Below are 16,215 nucleotides of genomic sequence, written 5' to 3'. Positions count from 1 at the left end.
CATGCTTCGCACTACAATGAACTCGCTGCTAGTCCAGTGGGATTCACAGTTCCCACCGCTGTACGGTGCTACCACCTAGTGAACAGTATAGGGTACTACTTCCAATCAGAAGTTCCCGCCGTTTTGCTGTACCTTCGCGCAGAGGCATTGTATAGCTGAGTGTTGCTCTGTAGAGGAGCCGTTCAGTGCTGTTTGCGTGACATTTTGTGACTTTTTCCTCAAAGCTATAGTACAAAGTAAATACTTTAAATTTATGAAGGAAAACGTAAAATTGGAACGAGGAGAATTCCAGTTTGAAACAAAAGGAGCCATCTCTGCAGTAAAATGGATCGATAACCGTCGAGACACATTCCTGTCCTCAATTCATGACCCATGAGAAACAGCCACAGTGAAAAGGAAAAACAAGGAAGGTACTACTACAGAGATTTCTTGCCCTGAAGTTGTGGCAGAATACAACAAAATAGTGGGTGGTGTATGTTAGTTTGATCAATTACGAGAAAGGTATGCTATTGGCAGACGTTCTGTAGAATGGTGGCACACAATATTCTATTTCCTGGTGGACGTTGCTGCAGTGAACAGTTTTATCCTGTGGAAAATACGTAAAAGAGAAAGTGGACAGCATGATCAGCTCACATACAGGATCTATTTAGCTAGACAATTGATCGCTGGCTTCTCATCCCAAAAAAAAGGCGTGGACAAAAACCTGTCTTTCTGGCAAGAAGGTGTAAAGTACTTAAAGAGTTCCGTCATGTGGCTGTAGGGGAGCATCAATCCATTTTAGGAGAAACCTACTGGACGTGCCGTCATTGTAGTATCAAAGGTGCGGAAAAGAACACTCGTTGTGTTTGTACAAATTGTCAAATACCACTTTGCATAGACCCATGTTTCAGAAAATTTCATGGCACGTAATTGTGAACAATCATTGAAACAACAGAAATAAATTTATCAAATAAATATTACATATATTGAAGAAGTTGCTTTGTCATTTAATTCCAAGGAAGGGCAGTGGGAAGAATACTTCCCACCTTGTTGCGTGACCTCACTTTCACAGCTGGAGCAAATTTGATGTTCTGTATGATAAATATACCTATCTGTTAACTACTATCTGCTCTCAATTCATTAAAAAAAGGCTGCTCAATAATTTTGCTCATGAAAGGGTTAATCTCCCCATAGGCCGAGTCTATAATTCCCATGGTTATACATGCTTCTACAGACTTGCATTTCTCCTTTAGGCATGTTTAGCTATTTTGCACTTTCTACCAATATTATGCTTTAGAGGTCTGTATTCCCTTTCTTCTACTTCATTTGCTGCATTTTTATATTCTCACCTTTTGTCAGTTATATTCAGTGCCTTGTCTTTTGTTTCCTGTTTGATCCTCTGCTGCCTGTTTCATCTTCAAAGCTACCCATTCGTCTTCTGCTCTACTCCTTTACCCTATTTCAGTCGTTACCTAGCGCTTCCTTTGGAATATCAACAACCTCTGATTATTGCAACGTATTTAAACCGCGTCTCTGTAATTTACTACCGTTTCGTAATTTCTTAAAAATAAAGTTCATAACCAATAAATTATGGTCAAAGTACACATCTGTTCCTAGAAATGTCTTACAATTTAAAATCAGGGTTCGAAATCTGTGTCACACCATTTTATAATCAGTGTGAAACCTATCAACGTCTTCGGGGCTCTTTCACGTGTACAACATTCTAACACAATTCTGAAACTAAGTGTCATAGATGATAAAAATATACTCTGTACAAAATTTTGCCACATAGTTGCTCTTTTATTCCTTCCTCGCACTCCATAACCTCCTAATATTTTTCATTCTTTGTCTTTCCCTACTATCGAATTCCAGTCCCCCATCATAATTAAATTTTTCACCACATCAAATATATGCACAATTATTTTATCTCGTCATACTTTTTTTCAGTTTATTTACCATTTGCGGTACTTGTGCGCATTTAAATTTGGCTAACTGTGGTGGATATTGCCTTGGCTATAATAATGCTTTCACTATCCTTTTCATACTAGATTACCCTTATTCCTATTCTCATGGTTTACCCCTAGTTTGATATTGTTCGCATGCATCTTATAAGCTCTTCCAAGGCACCTCCTCCGTTAAACTGCTCTACCAAGACCTTTTCCTTCACTGACAGAATTACAAAGTCATCGGCAAAACTCACAGTTTTTATATCTTCTCCCCGAACCCAAATTTCCTTTCCAAATTTATCCTGGGTTTCTTTTGGTGCTTGATCAGCGCGAGCGCGCGCGCGCGCGTTTGTGTGTGTGTGTGTGTGTGTGTGTGTGTGTGTGTGTGTATGTGTGTGTGTGTCGTCCCTGAATGTTTGTCGGAGGAGCGACGAATTTCGAGTTACCATAATCGTGTACACTAACACTGAGTGACAGGCAATGGATTCCGAGCAGTTGGATGCAGGCCAAAATTCTCAGATAATGTTGTCCGGCTTAACTATGATACGGAGTGGCTGAAAAACTTCTGCCATATCCCAGTAGGGTGAGATGAAATACTTGCCGGGAACATTTGGCTCGAAATGGGAGGTAGGCCGTTGATTAAAAGGTCCGGCGCTTTCTGTCAGAAAAAAAGGGAGAGTCAGAGTTCCTGGCGCGGCGAGAGGAAGCCATACGTCACAGGGCTTTGACCCCAGGAGGGTCGCCGTGATAACTCGGGGCGTCCCACGAAAGAGTTATCTGCCGCTATAGCTTTTCCAAGTTCGCCCTACTCCACTCCTGCAGCCGCCCAGGATAAATGTCCCCTGGCGGGAGGACACTTTTGTAACAGAGTATCAACAGCGCCGTTATCTAGGTGTGTGTACTCGACTACTATTTATTTGGTCTGGCTAATGTGTTCACTGTGTATAACCATATAGTTTAATTATGACGAAGTACAAGTCATTTCGTTGTTAAGTAATATGTCACTAGAAATACACGAGGTTTTTGTGTAATCCATGCAGTCATTAAAAGACTGACCAGCGTCTTATTTAACGATATCAATACAGAATGGTAAAACCCATATTGCAAGTTGTAGAGTAATAGAGGCAGGTGAGAGGATTTATTTTTTTTATTTTTTAATGGACAGATACTAAAAGGTATCAGATAGATTATATAATGGTAAGACAGAGATTTAGGAACCAGGTTTTAAATTGTAAGACATTTCCAGGGGCAGATGTGGACTCTGACCACAATCTATTGGTTATGACCCATAGATTAAAACTGAAGAAACTGCAAATAGGTGGGAATTTAAGGAGATAGGACCTGAATAAACTGAAAGAACCGGATGTTTCAGGGAGAGCATAAGGGAACAATTGACAGGAATGGGGGAAAGAAATACAGTACAAGAAGAATGGGTAGCTTTGAGGAATGAAGCAGTGAAGGCAGCAGAGGATCAAGTAGGTAAAAAGATGAAGGCTAGTAGAAATCCTTGGGTAACAGCAGAAATATTGAATTTAATGGATGAAAGGAGAAAATATCAAAATGCAGTAAATGAAGAAGGCAAAAAGGAATACAAACGTCACAAAAATGAGATCGACAGTAAGTGCAAAATGGCTAAGAAGGGATAGCGAGAGGCCAAATGTAAGGATGAAGAGGCTTATCTCACTAGGGGTAAGATAGACACTGCCTATAGGAAAATTAAAGAGACCTTTGGAGATAAGAGAACCATTTGCATGAACATCCAGAGCTCAGATGGAGACCCAGTTCTAAGCAAGGAAGGGAAAGCAGAAAGGTGGAAGGAGTATATAGAGGGTCTATACAAGGGCGATGTACTTGAGGACAATATTATGGAAATGGAAGAGGATGTAGATGAAGATGAAACGGGAGATATGATACTGCATGAAGAGTTTGACAGAGCACTGAAAGACCTGAGTCGAAACAAGGCCCCCGGAGTAGACAACATTCCAATGAAACTACTGAGGGCCTTGAGAGAGCCAGTCCTGACAAAACTCTTCCATCTGGTGAGCAAGATGTACGAGACAGGCGAAATACCATCAGACTTCAAGAAGAATATAATAATTCCAATCCCAAAGAAAGCAGGTGTTGACAGATGTGAAAATTACCGAACAATCAGTTTAATAATCCACAGCTGCAAAATACTAACACGAATTCTTTACAGACGAATGGAAAAACTAGTAGAAGCCGACCTCGGGGAAGATCAGTTTGGATTCCGTAGAAATGTTGGAACACATGAGGCAACACTGACCTTACGACTTATCTTAGAAGAAAGATTAAGGAAAGGCAAACCTACGTTTCGAGCATTTGTAGACTTAGAGAAAGCTTTTGACAATGTTGACTGGAATACTCTCTTTCAAATTCTAAAGGTGGCAGGGGTAAAATAAAGGGAGCGAAAGGCTATTTACAATTTGTACAGAAACCAGATGGCAGTTATAGGAGTCGAGGGACATGAAAGGGAAGCAGTGGTTGGGAAGGGAGTAAGACAGGGTTGTAGCCTCTACCCGATGTTATTCTTTCGGTATATTGAGCAAGCAGTAAAGGAAACAAAACAAAAATTCGGAGTAGGTATTAAAATTCATGGAGAAGAAATAAAAACTTTGAGGTTCGCCGATGACATTGTAATTCTGTCAGAGACAGCAAAGGACCTGGAATGGACAGTGTCTTGAAAGGAGGACATAACATGAACATCAACAAAAGCAAAACGAGGATAATGGAATGTAGTCGAATTAAGTCGGGTGATGCTGAGGGAATTAGATTAGGAAATGAGACACTTAAAGTAGTAAAAGAGTTTAGCTATTTGGGGAGCAAAATAACTGATGATGTTCGAAATAGAGAGGATATAAAAAGTAGACTGGCAATGGCAAGGAAAGCGTTTGTGAAGAAGAGAAATTCGTTAACATCGAGTATACAGTTACGTGTCAGGAAGTCATTTCTGAAAGTGTTTATATGGAGTGTAGCCATGTATGGAAGTGAAACGTGGACGATAAATACACTCCTGGAAATTGAAATAAGAACACCGTGAATTCATTGTCCCAGGAAGGGGAAACTATATTGACACATTCCTGGGGTCAGATACATCACATGATCACACTGACAGAACCACAGGCACATAGACACAGGCAACAGAGCATGCACAATGTCGGCACTAGTACAGTGTATATCCACCTTTGGCAGTAATGCAGGCTGCTATTCTCCCATGGAGAATATCGTAGAGATGCTGGATGTAGTCCCGTGGAACGGCTTGCCATGCCATTTCCACCTGGCGCCTCAGTTGGACCAGCGTTCGTGCTGGACGTGCAGACCGCGTGAGACGACGCTTCATCCAGTCCCAAACATGCTCAATGGGGGACAGACCCGGAGACCTTGCTGGCCAGGGTAGTTGACTTACACCTTCTAGAGCACGTTGGGTGGCACGGGATACATGCGGACGTGCATTGTCCTGTTGGAACAGCAAGTTCCCTTGCCGGTCTAGGAATGGTAGAACGATGGGTTCGATGACGGTTTGGACGTACCGTGCACTATTCAGTGTCCCCTCGACGATCACTAGAGGTGTACGGCCAGTGCAGGAGATCGCTCCCCACACCATGATGCCGGGTGTTGGCCCTGTGTCCCTCGGTCGCATGCAGTCCTGATTGTGGCGCTCACCTGCACGGCGCCAAACACGCATACGACTATCATTGGCACCAAGGCAGAAGCGACTCTCATCGCTGAAGACGACACGTCTCCATTCGTCCCTCCATTCACGCCTGTCGCGACACCACTGGAGGCTGACTGCACGATGTTGGGGCGTGAGCGGAAGACGGCCTAACGGTGTGCGGGACCGTAGCCCAGCTTCATGGTACGGTTGCGAATGGTCCTCGCCGATACCCCAGGAGCAACAGTGTCCCTAATTTGCTGGGAAGTGGCGGTGCGGTCCCCTACGGCACTGCGTAGGATCCTACGGTCTTGGCGTGAATCCGTGCGTCGCTGCGGTCCGGTCCCAGGTCGACGGGCACGTGCACCTTCCGCCGACCACTGGCGACAACATCGATGTACTGTGGAGACCTCACGCCCCACGTGTTGAGCAATTCGGCGGTACGTCCACCCGGCCTCCCGCATGCCCACTATACGCCCTCGCTCAAAGTCCGTCAATTGCACATACCGTTCACGTCTACGCTGTCGCGGCATGCTACCAGTGTTAAAGACTGCGATGGAGCTCCGTATGCCACGGCAAACTGGCTGACACTGACGGCGGCGGTGCACAAATGCTGCGCAGCTAGCGCCATTCGACGGCCAACACCGCGGTTCCTGGTGTGTCCGCTGTGCCGTGCGTGTGATCATTGCTTGTACAGCCCTCTCGCAGTGTCCGGAGCAAGTATGGTGGGTCTGACACACCGGTGTCAATGTGTTCTTTTTTCCATTTCCAGGAGTGTAGTTTAGACAAGAAGAGAATAGAAGCTTTCGAGATGGGGTGCTACAGAAGAATGCTGAAGATTAGATGGGTTGATCATCTAACTAATGAGGAAGTATTGAATAGGATTGGGGAGAAAAGAAGTCTGTGGCACAACTTAACCAGAAGAAGGGATCGGTTGGTAGGACATGTTCTGAGGCATCAAGGGATCACCAATTTAGTATTGGAGGGCAGTGTGGAGGGTAAAAATTGTAGAGGGAGACCAAGAGATCAATGCACTAAGCAGATTCAGAAGGATGTAGGTTGCAGTAGGTACAGGGAGATGAAGAAGCTTGCACAGGATAGAGTCGCATGGAGAGCTGCATCAAACCAGTCGCAGGAATGAAGACCACAACAACAACATTGGAGAAAAGCGGTTAATACAGTTACATACGACAGGATATTAATTTCATTACTGCTATTCAGGTACAGTCGGACCCATTATATAATTGTATATTTTCACTTAATGTGACTTTTTTATAACCATGTTCTTTGATGTGTGATCTATGTAAATGTTTTACTCTATGTTTATAACCACTTATGTAATCGTAATTAATCTATGGATGTAGTTTCAAAAGTAATATCCCGCGGAAGAATGGAAATGCTAAAATTTGACTTGTAATACTGGTTAATGCATAGTACATGTTGATTTGTAATGACATAAAACGTGGAGGGAAGTTCTTCTACAACGAAACTGGCTTGACGGCAATAGAGAAGGTGGATCTGGCGATCAAACTGCAAAGCTACTCTGTGGCGTGAGTCAGTCGGTGGCCGGGAGGCAAAGTGTTCGCCTCTCGTAAACTGAACCAGGCAAGAAGAATTGCAAGATAACATAGCCTCGGATGTGGACGCATTTTGGCTTATTATTCGTGGCGTACTTTGGCATGAACGACCATCACCTGTCGCATGGAATGATGACAATTATGATGCAATGTTCCTTCGGACATGCATTGGACCGTAATTCGGAATAACACAGGCACCGCAATACCGCTCTGAAGCGGTGAGTGTTAGAATGCAGCGCGACAGTAAACTAGCTAAAGAAATCGTTGCACAAGTGCAGTATAAGGAAAAGTTGCTATGCGAAGCACACCATACTTTAAGCTTTAAGTAACTGCGTTCCGCTAAATGCAGTGCGGTGACACACGTTCCAAAAGAAGACTTTACTAACGGGCCGGAGAAAGAGACTGAACATAGTGAATGATGTAAAAAACTGTATTATGAATATGATTTTTAATGATGACAATATCTTTACAAATTTGACTTCTGATAGATAATATAACTCTGCCATGTAACCCATTAACCCAAATGGTAAAGGAGTATTGACTCTATATCTCTGAGTCCATGCCGTATGAGCAGATATTTTTACTTAATCTCTTCTCGACATTCAATAAAGAAAAATCACACTGAAAATTTGCCTTTCTGAAACTCGCCGTGAATTACGTGTGAGCAAGCAATGCCGTGACAACATTGCCTTAATACCTTCAAACTTCTAAAAATCAATCTTTACAATGTTGCATTTCCAAAAATCAATGTCCTCTGCATGTCTGTGTGTAGCTAGTTGTTCCCAGACAGATCATCAGTGTAACCAACACCAGGCCCTCCCACTTAAAACTCCCGAAAGCTACACTGGCAACGACAATACTCCCGACAACCAAATATGACACTGCTTGTAATCAGAACCTCTGTGGCGTGAGGTATCGACTATTAAAGACTTCTGTCTGAAAAATATCCAATATGCAAGTATGTGGTATGTCTTATCGAATAAAAAGAGAACTCGCTTCACTCCTGTCGAATATCAAAAATAGGGTACAGTGGGGCTATTCAGTTGTCTGTAACTGTAAGCTTATGGGACCACTTCAACATCGCTGTAAGATCAGTTACACTCAAGCATTACATTACATATTATCAGCAGCGCCACTTCAGTTAAAGTTCAATGTTTTACTCTGGCAGTGCAGTGTTACATGTTCACGTGTGTGTCGTTTAATGTTCGGAATTTTATACTCATGCTCATAAATTAAGGATAATTGCAGAATTTGATGCCACACAACGTCGCACTACACAAAACTAGCGCTAATACCATAGGTTCGTAGGGAACACACACGACACAGATCTGTAAGTCCACGCTATTGGTGATAAGTTGAGAAAACCGTCCCGAAACACATGTGCTACAAAACTCAACAGTTTCCTGCACATGTGCCCCGACATCAATATGGGATAGGATCACCATGCACACGTACACAGGCCGCATAACGGGTTGGCATACTCTGGTCGAGCAGCTGCTGGGGTATAGCCTCGCATTCTTGCACAAGTGCCTGTCTGAGCTCCTGAAGTGTCGTACTAGTTTGAAGACGTTCAGCGATACGTCGACCGAGAGCATCCCAGACATGCTCGATGGGGTTTAGGTCTGGAGATCAGGCAGGCCACTCCATTCGCCTGATATCTTCCGTTTCACGGTACTCCTCCACGACGGCAGCTCGGAGGTGGTCGTGCGTCCATCAGGAGGAAGATGGGACCCACTGCATCCCTGAAAAGGGAGACATACTGGTGCAAAATGACGTCCCGATACACCTGACCTGTTACAGTTCCTCTGTCAAAGACATGCAGGGGTGTACGAGAACCAATCATAATCCCACCCCACACCATCAAACCACGACGTCCATACTGGTTCTTTTCAAGGACATTAAGGGCTTGGTATCTGGTTCCTGGTTCACGCCAAATGAAAACCCGGCGAGAATAACTGTTCAGACTATACCTGGACTCGTCCGTGAACATAACCTGGGACCACTGTTCCAATGACCATGTACGGTTTTCTTGACACCAGGCTTTACGGGCTCTCCTGTCACTACGTGTCCAGGCGAATAAACCGTGTCTGTTCAGTCGTCTGTAGACTGTGTGTCTGGAGACAACTGTTCCAGTGGCTGCGGTAAGGTCCCGAGCAAGGCTACCTGCAGTACTCCGTGGCTGTGTGCGGACACTGATGGTGAGATATCGGTCTTCTTGTGGTGTTGTACAATGTGGACGTCCCTTACTGTAGCGCCTAGACACGATTCCTGTCTGCTCGAATCGTTGCCATAATCTTGAGATCACACTTTGTGGCACACGGAGGGCCCGTGCGGGGACCTGCTGTGTTTGACCAGCCTCCAGTCGCCCTAGCATTCTACACCTCATAACGTCATCAATATGTGTTCTTTGGGCCATTTTCAACACACAGACACCATTAGTACATCTGAAAACGTCAGCACATTTACTCGCTACACCGTACTCTTGACATGCACCATCACTCCTCTGCGTATGTGGACTCCTGCCAGCGCCACCGTGCGACGACCGCAGGTCAAATGCACGGCTTGGACATACCCCGAGGTGATTTAAACTCGCAAACCACCCACCAGAGCGTTTTTTACCATGTATCAGCATTATCCATAATTTATGAGCATGAGTGTACTTTATCATATCTGGCAGTAAATTTGCATGGCATTGTAACACAAGGATTATGGATATTTATGTGTCAATGCTCAGTTTCTAATTTTATTGAGAATTTTTGCTCCGCTAGTTCTGTTTGTTAGAACTGTAAGACACGTTCTGTGACGTCACGCATTATGAGACTTCATTGCACTGCACAGTACAGAATTTCACACGGCAATACAGTATTGTAACTGGAATACGTTGCACAATTGGTCGTTCGTCTAAGCCTCGAGCCTCAGTAGTGTGTTTACATTTTGCGGCGTGCACTGCAGCTGTAGCGGTTGTAAGCTAAGTACTGACAAACTTATTTGTTCTCTGTAATACAGTTATTAAATTTAATAGTTTTCAGCGGTACTGCGTGCCGTTTGTGGCGAAATAACGACTTAATAAACTTTTGTAATCGTTCGCTCACTGTGTTTTAGAGAGTTTTCAGTGTGTTGAAGTCGTTAGTATTTTTCATGCTTTAGTTTTCAACTGACATTTATTATTCTTTCTAGTGAAATAGTTCAGTAAAATTTTCATATAGTGTTTTATGTTCGCTTAGTGTTATAGTGGTAGTTTTAGTTTTTTGGTTGCAGCTAATAATTTTGTGAAGTTTTGCTGGTATTGGTATCGGCTGTGTTGTAGTAGTATTAATACAAGTAGCTGCTTTCTTAGTAGGCAGAGAATTTCGGGACCATTATTGTTAGTTCTTAAATAGTTCTACTGGTGTAACTGAACTTTGATAACGTAGACATATAGTTTTTTTTCAGTAACTCTAACATTTACCATGAGTGAAAAGTGTGGGCTCTGTCGTAGGTTTGTGAGTAGTGGATTACGCTGTGGGATTTGTTCAAAGTATTTTCATTGGGGGGAATGCAGTGGGGAAGCCAGTGGTCATTTGAGGGTGATCCTGTCCTGGGAATGTAGAATCTGTAGTAGAAACAAGTTAATAGAGGAGCAGGAGCGTAAGATCTGTGCCCTTCAGGTGCAGTTACAATGCGCAAAGGAGGAACTAGATAAGTTGAGGAGGGTGAAGGGTGGTGGGGAATGGGAACTGGCAGTTGGCAAGAAGTTAGCTAGGAAGAGGAGGTAGTCAGACAGTTTTACTTTGCATACATGCAATAGATACGACAAACTGTCAGAGTTGAGTGGAGAGGAGCATAGTGTAGCTGTAGATGTAGGTAACTTGCAGCAGTCCTCAGCAATTAGGAGGCCTAAGTTAGTTGAAAAGTCTAGCAGAAAGAAGGTTCTGCTGCTAGGTAGTTCCCACGGTAGAGGTGTGCGCCAGCATTTGCAGGAAGTTTTGGGGAGTGAGTACCAGGTCACAAGCATTGTGAAGCCTAGTGCAGGGTTCTTACATAACTCCCCTATACTTTCAGCCACCTAAGAATTTTACGAAGGCGGATCAGGTAGTGATAGTGGGTGGAGCTGGGAGCAGTCGCGATAGGGACAGGGGGTATGATGTCAGTGGTGACTTGGTTAAGATAGCTACTCAAACTGGTGGCACTAATGTGCTTTTCGTGCAACTGTTTCACCATCATGATCGGCCACACCTTAATGCGGATAGATTACACCTCAGTGGTGCCAGTTGGGTCTATCAGTAGATGGGGTTTCACTAGGCATGGCCTGCACCTCAATAGGTATGGGAAGGGGAGGCTGGCTAAGCTTGTAGGTGACAGTGTAGTGGGTGGTGGTGGCGGTAGTGGTGTCACTCATGGAAAAATTCCTATAGTAGTTGGTGTTAGAGCTGCACCTTTTTTAGACTGAAGGCAACTAATAGGTAGACCTGCTTAAATGAAGTGCCTCTAACTAAGGGCTCACCTCCAGAGAATCTAATGTTTCCAAGTAGAGAAGGAATTAGCATATTTCATCAAAATATAAGAGGTATTAGAGATAAAGTTAGTGAACTGCTAATAGATGTTAACTCTGAAATTATTGGTATATCAGAGCACCACTTAAATAATTTGATAATTCAGAGGCTTCCTTTACCAGGCTACAGATTAGCTGGCTGTTTCTCAAGGAGTTCCTTGCGGGGTGGGGGAGTGTCTCTGTACGTAAAAAACAGTATTTCATTTGAGTCCATAGACGTATCACGACACTGCACTGAACAGATATTTGAAAGTTGTGCAGCATTAGTTGAATTTAGTGAAACTAAACTTCTAATTGCTGTTGTTTATAGGTCCCCTAACTCCGACTTCAGAGCATTTTTGCTTAAGTTAGAGAGGGTTCTTGATTCACTTTATAAGAAGTACCAGAAAGTAGTTCTATGTGGTGACTTCAATATTAATTTTGTACATGATTGTGCAAGAAAAAGGAAGTTGGTAGATCTCCTAAATTCATATGATCTGATGCAAATTGTGTTTTTTCCAACTATGGTGCACGGGAACAGTAGCACAGTCATAGACAATATTTTTATTCATTCTTCATTACTAGATGGGTATTCTGTTAGTAAAAGGGTGAATGGCTTTTCAGACCATGATGCACAAATTTTAACACTAAAAGGGTTTGTACTGAAGCCAATGTCGTATTTAATTACAAAGTACGTAGGAAAGTTAATCCAACAGCAATAGAGAGTTTTTCAAAACTTGTCAAGGAACAAGAGTGGCAAGATGTTTATAGTGCCGATAATATAGATGATAAATACAATGCTTTCCATAACACATTTCTCATGCTCTTTGAGAGTTGTTTTCCATTAGAACATTCTAAACGGGGTACTAGCAGTAATGGACAGCTCGGTTGTCTGACTAGTGGGATAAGGATCTCATGTAGAACAAAGCGGGAATTATATCAAAATGTTAGAAGTAGTCACAATCAAGCTACACTAGGCCATTACAAACAGTATTGTAAGGTGCTTAAAAATGTTATTAGCAAGGCAAAAAGTATGTGGTATGCAAATAGAATAGCTAATTCACAGGATAAAATTAAAGCCATATGGTCAGTTGTGAAGGAAGTGTCTGGTCAGCAGCACAAGGTTGACGATATAAAGTCAGTTTGAAGTAATAATATTTCTGTTACTGATAAACCAGATATATGTACAGTATTTAACAACCATTTGCTGAGCATTGCTGGTGAATTAAATAAAAATTTAGTATCTACAGGAAATCATATAAATTTCTTTGCAAATGCATTTCCGAGATTGACGTCTGAAATACTGCTCTGTGATACAGACAAGAGGGAGACTGAGACAATAATTAAATCACTGAAGACTAAGGACTCTCATTGTTATGATGGAGTGTCTAGTAGAATATTAAAGTACTGTGCTGCACGTGTTAGCCCTGTATTTAGCCATATTTGTAATTTTTCCTTTACGAATGGTCAGTTTCCTGAGCGATTAAAGTACTCAGTAGTAAAACCGCTTTATAAAAAGGGAGAAAGGGATAATGCAGATAATTTTAGACCTATTTCTATGCCATCAGTGTTTGCAAAAGTTATCGAAAAGGCTGTGTATGTAAGGTTAATTGATCATTTTATATCACACGATTTGCTATCAAATGTACAGTTCGGCTTTAGAAATCGTTTGACAACTGAAAACGCTATATTCTCTTTTCTCTGTGAGGTACTGGATGGGCTAAACAAAACGTTTCGAACGCTTGGAATTTTTTTGATTTAACAAAGGCATTTGACTGTGTTGATCACACAATATTGCTCCAGAAGTTGGACCATTACGGAATAATGGGAGTAGCACACAATTGGTTAACCTCTTAATTTAGAAACAGACAGCAAAAGGTCATTATTCACAATGTTGACAACGGCTGTGATGTGGGATCTGAGTGGGGTACAGTCAAGTGGTGGGTGCCCCAGGGATCAGTGTTGAAGCCGCTCCTGTTTCTTATTTATATAAATGATATGCCCTCTAGTATTATGGGTAACTCTAAAATATTTCTGTTTGCTGATGACACTAGCTTGGTAGTAAAGGATGTTGTGTGCAACATTGACTCGATTTCAAGTAGAGCAGTACATGACCTCAGTTCATGGCTTGTAGAAAATAAACTAACATTAAATCACACTAAGACTCAGTTTTTACAGTTCCTAACACACAATTCAACAAAACCTCACGTTTTAATCTCACAGAACGGGCATATGATTAGTGAAACTGAACAGTTCAAATTCCTAGGTGTTCAGAAAGATAGTAAGCTGTCGTGAAAAGCCCACGTTCAGGATCTTGTTCAAAGACTTAATACTGCCATTTTTACTATTCGAACGGTATCGAAAGTGAGTGATATTTCGACACGTAAATTAGTCTACTTTGCTTATTTTCATTCACTTATGTCGTATGGTGTTATGTTTTGGGGTAACTCTTCCCATTCTATAAGGATATTTCTGGCTCAGAAACGGGCGGTTCGGGCAATGAGTGGTGTGAGTTCACGAACCTCTTGTCGACATCTTTTCACGAGTCTGGGTATTTTGACATTGGCCTCTCAATATGTATATTCCTTAATGTCGTTTCTTGTTACCAATATTAGTTTATTTCCAACAATAAGCAGCTTTCACTCGGTTAATACTCGGCAGAAATCAAACCTCCATTTGGATCGGACTTCCTTAACTCTTGTGCAAAAAGGTGTGCAGTATACTGCTGCGTCCATTTTCAATAAGCTGCCACTCGAATTCTAAAATCTTAGCAGTAATCCACGTGATTTCAAATTGAAACTGAATAGTTTCCTCATGGGTCACTCCTTCTATTCTGTCGAGGAGTTTCTTGAAAAATTAAGATGATTCTCATTGTATTGCTGATAGCGTTTGCTTAAACTTTTGGACCGATTTTATTTCAGGTTCATGAACATTTATTTTTATCTGTTATTACTTTTTATGTTGTAAGTTCATGTACTGAGACGTTCCATGACCTTGGAGATTTGCTCCTCAATTTGGTCCTACGGAACTTGACATTTAAATAAATAAATAAATAAATAATTTTAGATGGATTTGGCGACACTTTCATCAGATAGTGTTTTAAGTAAGCACACTACTTGCATTGTTTAGGTGACAGAATATTCACACTACAATACATACGAAAGTTAAGAATAGGAGACCTGTATACACAAAACAAAAGAGTCACATACCGAGGCATTCTTTAGATATTTACTCGATGTCGAAAGAAAAGCACTTGTATCGAATCGATTCTACGCGCATAACCAGACAATGAGTGAGTGATTGATTGTGTCTCGAGCAACATAGGAGTTTAGAAAAGGCTATCAGGAGATAAAAGTATATTACGGTACCTAAAATGATAGCAGTCATTAATTTTTTGTCAACAGAACTTAATAGTATTTCACTAGCCTCGCCAGTTGTCAAAGAATGCATGGATCTCTTATAAAGAGAGATGAAAAAGAGGTATGGGTTAACTGAATTGGATGACCGTGCACCCATTGATAATACAATGATTTAACGGCTTAAAAACTTGCATTTTCAATATCCAGCAACAAGCGGACGATAGCGCAAGTGACTCGGAGGAAGATGCTGTTTCATCTAGTACAACAAAGGAACACGGCTTTTGGAAACATCATAAACAGCTTGTGCACGGCCGTAAAAAGAAAGAGGTAACACATCAAAGTGAAGAAGTATCTCCATATTTGTGAAGCCCCGTAGAATCTTTAAAAAGTAACCGATTTGCAAAATGGGAAAACATGAAAGTCATTTTTCCGTGTGTCTACAAAGGTGCTCAACAATCTTATTGTCGTTGCAACATGTGTGTCTAGCGACTGTTTATTTTCAAAAGCTGGCGCAACTATGACGCAGAATGAAAATAAGTTTGAGCCTCAATTTTTAAACAATTGTAATTTTTCGGGAACCTTTAAAAACTGACTTTTTGGTTCAAGGATAAGCATTAATAAACAAATAAAAGTATTTAATTTATTTTATTACACTAAATAAAATAAACAAAGTATCACATAGGAAGTGGTGAGAAGCAGTCTGAAAAGCTTGTGAGGGTGTTGCAAGGTAGGTCGTGCTGAGAAACAAGTGTCAAGGGGAAAAAAATAATAATTCGTTACGCTGCTCCATTTTCTCGTTAATTAGAACTGAAGTTTACCAATCAGCCCTTTGCAAAAACAAGGGGCCCGACGTATATAATTAGTGCCAGGTGTTCTCATAGCGTAGATGATAGAGGAAGAGACTGCTTAGCCTTTGGCTCAGGTTCGTCTCATCTCCAATTTTTGTTTCATTCTCTTGTTCAGCATTAGGAATCAAAGGGAAGAACACGTTTGGCGACACCGTCTCTGGCGGACAGCTTGAATCTCCGCGCACAACGGTGTTATTGGTTAACTTCAATGCTATTTAACTCGGAACCGGCACAACTTATAGAAATTTTTTTCTTAATAGTTATTTCTCAGCACAAACCACTCTGCAACACGCTTAAAAGTTTTCCAGACCTTTCCTGCCACCATG

At 41.9% G+C, this 16,215-nt stretch overlaps 1 protein-coding gene across 7 annotated transcripts in view; it reads right to left on the bottom strand.

Annotated features, from left to right (window-relative positions):
• The window catches only part of LOC126293306 (glutamate-gated chloride channel), a 1,510,688-nt gene that overhangs the window by 352,213 nt on the left and 1,142,260 nt on the right, over positions 1–16,215 (bottom strand). The window lies entirely within an intron of this gene.

This window comes from Schistocerca gregaria, chromosome 10, assembly GCF_023897955.1.
Source record: "Schistocerca gregaria isolate iqSchGreg1 chromosome 10, iqSchGreg1.2, whole genome shotgun sequence".
NCBI lineage: Eukaryota > Metazoa > Arthropoda > Insecta > Orthoptera > Acrididae > Schistocerca > Schistocerca gregaria.
The sequence above is the reverse complement of the archived record's forward strand: the minus strand, read 5'-3'. Positions and strand labels throughout refer to the sequence as shown.